At 42.0% G+C, this 5,671-nt stretch overlaps 1 pseudogene; it reads left to right on the plus strand.

Annotated features, from left to right (window-relative positions):
• The first annotated feature begins 5,552 nt into the window (after positions 1 to 5,552).
• On the plus strand, positions 5,553 to 5,671 carry LOC112481263 (annotated as a pseudogene).

The raw sequence follows: 5,671 nt of genomic DNA on the forward strand, positions 1-5,671 counted from the left end.
CACCGACCTGAGTGAGAATGAAAGGGTTCCAGGGGAATATTACGGACAACTTTATGCCAACGAAGAAGAAATGAACAAATCCCTAGACAGACACCAATGATCAAAACTGACTCGAGAAGAAATAGAAAATCTGAATGCATCTACGACAAGTAAAGAAATTTCATTGGGGATTTAAATCATCTCACACAAAAAAAGCCCAGTCCCAGGTGGCCTTACTGGTAAATTCCAACAAATGATTTAAAGAAAAAAAAAACAATTCAAACAATTCTTTCAGAAAAAAAGAGGAGATTACACTTTCCAACTCATTCTGGGAGGCCAGTATCACACTGACACCAAAGCCAGACAAAGCATTACGAGAAAACGTCGCGCTAACGTCTCTCGTGAACATCTACACAAAAACCCTTAACAGAATATTAGCAAACAGGATCCAACAGCATGTAAGAAGGATCATAAACCATGACCAACTGGAAATTATTCCCGAAATAGAGGTTGAATGACAACTGAAAATCAATCAATCAGTGGAAAAATAACATTGACAACATCCAACAGCTAACTGTCCATGGGGGGAAAAAACACCTCTTAATAAACAAGAAATAGGAAGGAACATCCTCAACTTGATAACGGACATATAAACACCCTGCAGCTAACATCACAGTTGATGGTGGAGGACTAAGTGGCCCCCAAGACTATGGACAAGGGAGGAGATCTGTTCTTCTCTTCACCCCACACTGTGCCGGAGGCTCCGCTGGGGCACTGGCCCCCCCAAAAAAGGAAGGAAAGAAAAGAGAGAAAGAAATGAAAAGAAATTAAAGCCATCATTAGTGAAAAGAAAAAAAAACAACTATTTACAGATGACCTGATCCTATATATAGGAAATTATTAGAAATCTATAAGAAAAACCCCTACTAAACTAGTCAATGAGCTTATCAAGATTGCAGGATACAAGATCATTATGCAAATATCAACTCTATTTTCATATACTGTCAAAATGCAACTTAAAAATGAAATCAAGAAAACAATTCCATTTACAATAGCATCAAAGAATAAAATACTTAGTATTAAACGTAACAGGTATAAAAATTTTTCACTGAAAACTATAAAACATTGCTAAGAGAAATCATAAAAGATCTAAATAAATGGAGACATTCCATGCTCATAGATTGAAAGATTCAGTATTGTTTATTTGTCATTTCTCCACAAATTGCTATAGATTCAATGTAATCACTATCAAAATCCCAGGTCGTTGTTGTAGAAATTGACAAACTGATCCTATTATTTATATGGACATGCAAAAGACCTAGAATAGCCCAAGCAATTTGGAAAAAGAACAAAGTTGGAGAAATTACCCTATTGGATTTCAAACTTCCGTTAAAGCTACAGTAACCAAGATCATCTGGTGTTAGCATAAGGATAGACATAAAGATCAACGGAATAGAACTTGAAATCCTAGGACGTTCATGGTCTATATCGTAAAATGCAACACAAAATAACATTTTAAAGAGTCATCAGAGAGAGATTTCTTTCTATTAAGGACTCTCTCAGCCCTATGCTGTATGCTCATGTCTACTTTGTGCTGGATTCAAAACAGAATGGATTGACAGGCAATCACTCCGACCCATTCTCTGTTTCGAATTACACTGAGATGGTCATCTTGGGACCTGCTTTTTGCAAACTCTCCAGTGGCTGTAATGGAAACTTGGCAGCCATGAGATGAGAAGCAAATTAGAAGGTAATTCATACATAAATTACACGTGGAATTTATACGGGAGGATTATTTCCTCTAATACGACATTAAAAATGTTTTTATTATGAAAGTTTTCAAACGTATGCAAAAATCCTGACGTTCCTATGCCCCTCTCCAAACATTAGCCGTGCGGAAGCCCTCTCCTTCGAGTCCTACCGACAGCCCCAAACCAGATTATTTAGAAATAAATCCCGGGCATCATATTACTTGATCTGTAAATACTTCCACATACACATCTAAATGATAAGGATTCTTTTCAAGCCAACATTCAAATAAGTCATCAGTAACTCCTGCAGGCTTTCTTTCTTTCTTTTTTTCTTTTTAACAAACAGAAGAAACACTCCCGTTAATGATACGGACTAACTGCTTTCGGCCTACAGAGCCCAGAGGTCTCTCCTAAAGGCCTTACATCCATCTGATGATGGAAAATCAAATGAGTCCTATGCTCATTTTTTTTAAAATACCTTTTCCAGCTGCAGAGCATACATTACAGTGTGCAATGGTCAGTAGCCTGTTACTGTTATGCCAGGGTAAATATGCTCAATAAGATAAATGTTAAGGTCCATTAATTTGTTCACTACCACATAATATGCTCATCATATCACAGGTGACAACTACAGTCCTAGAAAAGCTGCAAGTCGCCCAGAGGCTATTGATCTAGGAGAAAGGCCTACTGTCTAGTTCTGAACTTGATAAAGTGAAGTTTTAAATGAAAATGTGTGGCTTGGAGATGTGAATCAGATTCACTGTAAAATGTTCTCCTAACACTTGACTTGAAATCATAATAAAATTAAACCGGAGCCTCCGGGGAAGGCTCGGATAGTGAAACGTCTCAGTGCCGTCTCTACCCTGCTGATTAACAAGATGCCTGGTAAACATTCTGAGACCAAACGGAACCCTGCTAACTCCGTGACTGCCCTAGAATTATGACCCCACAGGTCTCCAGGAGAAGAACTGGCCACAGGCTTCGCAGCACCCCGATTCCGAACAGCAAACCAGCAGTAAACAAAGAGAGTGGGAGGAACTGCGGCCCGCCTGGTCCCCTCTCATGACTCCTACTTGGCTCAAAAGGCTAGAAAACGCTCCTGGGAAAGTCACCGTTAGGATAAAATGCCCCCCGGAAGGCTCCGACAGTGCTGGGCTCGGGTTCCGCCGTGTCGCCTCTATTCGGGCCCACGTGTGGGGTTATTTACAGGAAATGCGTCTGCTCGATGGTTAGAAATCAGCCCTTTGCACCCTTTATTCAGATCAGGCCTGGCGGCCAGCAGCTGCTCCACGAGTCACACCACAGATGCCCTCACGTTCCGGGGCTCTTCCTGCTCCCAGAGAGCTGGCGGGCGAACCCTTTAGGTGTTCCCACTTGCCTTTGCCCTTCCGCAATTCACACAATGTGCAGATCGTCCCCTTTAAAAAAAGTAGTGTGTTCCTTTTAGCCGAAAGACCTTTGTTTTCATCATTCCTTTCTTCTCTAAGAGCCTTTCACTGGAAGCAAAGCCCACGGGGGTGGTAACGCAGGCAGTAAACAGTTGATTAAGCCAGAACGGCCCTCATGCTACACGCCTCGTAGCCCGGCTGTAATCGGGCTGCGTCTTGTGCTGCACATACAGCTGCTGTAAAGTTAATCTATCACGCAACGGCACCCTATACGAACATGTGCTCTATGTCTGCAGACGCCTTCTCTCAGGGAGCTCTCTCCTCCAAGAGACTCGAAAGTCTTGCGTCAGAGGTCTCTCTCTTCCCAGATGGGCCCGTGGTCTCTTCCACTAACACGGCCTCTCCCCGTGTCCACCTTTCCCTCTGCCCCGCTCGCCAAAATGGAAAGGACTGCGAGCACGCGACTCCTCCAAGATCAGTGCCGTGTGCTGAAAAACAGGCCCCGAAAAGGAGAAAGAGGAGGAGGGGGAAGAGAAGGGAGGGGACGGAAGGGGAGGGACGCTTCCCTTTTGATCTATTTGATCCACTTAAAAACAGAGGGAAAAAAATCCAGGAGGAGAATCACTTTGGGCACTGTGGCAGCCTGGGTGCTCTGAAGAGCCCTCACACTACGAAACGATCAGGTTCTGAGACTTAATTTTCTAGCCAGTATAGGCTTGACGGAAGGAGGGGACATCTTGAAAGCTCCCAAAGCAAGTAAACCCCTCATGAGCTGAATCCGGAGGTAGGAAACTCCGGAAAACTCCAGAAAACTTCAAAGCGGGGGTGCCTCAGAACGTGCCAGGATCTGAGGCGGAGGGAGGCCTCGGCTCTGAGCAGCGGAGGGAGGCCTCGGCTCTGAGCAGCGGCAGAGGCCAATGCCAGGCCCCTGAAGGATTCAAAAGTGCTCTCACCTACAAATGTCAGCAGGACTCACAGATTGACACCAGCCAAAAACCAGCTCACAGTCCAAGGGCAGCACACTAGAAGGGCCAGCAGGGACAAATGCAAACAAGCACACACCTAGACCCACGGAGACATCGATTATTCAAACGATCAGATTCGGAATCACAAAAAGTAGGTGTGACTAGTAAAGACAAAAGATATAATTACCAAAAATGAGCAAGTAAAAAAAAAACTATAAATGAACAAGCATAACCAAATAGAACTTGCATAAATAAAAATTTTAATTTTTAAAGTAAAACTGAAAAGATGAGTTATCAGATTACACATAAAGAGAGATTAATAAACTAGAAGCTACATCTGAACAAATTCCCAGAATGCTGAACAGAAAATAAGAACACAATATAAGAAGGATGAGAGGGATGAATTATAGAATAAGAAAGTTTAACAAATATCTACTCAGAGCTCCAGAGAGACTAAAAAGAAGTATTTAGAGAGAGAATGATTGAGAATTCTCAAGAACTAATGAAATTCATGAATCCACAATATATTCCAGACAGAATAAACAAAAAGAAATAAAGAAATCCACCCTGGGACACATCGTAATGAAATTACTGAACGCCAGAGACAGAGGACAGACCACCTACAAAGCCACCACAGTCAGACCGCCAGATTCCAACAACGGAACCCAGAATCCAATGAAATAATGTCTCCTAAATGAAAACAAAAGCACGTGACCCAGTGGCTGTGTGTCAAAACCAGCTTTCCAGGACGAAAGCAAATAAAATCCTCTCAGGCAGACGGACACTGAGTTCCGCCCCGCAGAACCTCGCCGGGGCCGTCCTAAAGGGTGTGACCCATGGGGGAGCACCAGTCCCCTAAGAAGGCCATGGTTTACTCGCACGACATGCCGATGCGTATCATACAGAAATGTGATCCACCGCACAAACGTTTAGGTAAATACTAAATAGCCATTATTTTAGTAGAATCAATTTATTTTCATTGGAATGTATTTCTTTCCTAATATGTAAATTATTTCATACTAAAAAGGAAGACATGAAATGTAAGAAAATCTGGTGAGCGAGTAAATTGGTAAATATATGTCAAATCAAAATATTGTCCACAAAATAACAATAATATCTCATTTGGGGGTTGTAAAAATGCAGAACTAAATTATTGGACAATTATAGCGTATAAGTCTGGAGAAGAGAAGAGGCATAGTATTTTAAAATCTATATACTGTTTGGAAGGAAACTGGAATATCAACCTTAAATGTATTAAGTTAGCCATGCGAGGTAAAATTTCAGTAGTAATCATCAAAAGAATACAAACGGAGTAAGAGAAAACCAAAGAAGAAAATAAGCAGAGAAGGAGATCTCAATATATCCCCAAAGCAGGGGGAAGACATGATAAAGGAGAAAAAAATATCAATAGAAAGACCAGAAGGTTAAATATAAATGTATTGGACTTCCCAACTAAAAGACATTGTCAAGTCTATGGCCACACCACCCTGAACACACCAAATCTCTTCTGATCTCAGAAGCTAAGCAGGGTCGGCCCTGGTTAGTACTTGGATGGGAGACCCCCTAGCAAGACCAGGTGCCTTAGACT

Source organism: Pteropus alecto, unplaced genomic scaffold, assembly GCF_000325575.1.
Source record: "Pteropus alecto unplaced genomic scaffold, ASM32557v1 scaffold14, whole genome shotgun sequence".
Classification (NCBI taxonomy): domain Eukaryota; kingdom Metazoa; phylum Chordata; class Mammalia; order Chiroptera; family Pteropodidae; genus Pteropus; species Pteropus alecto.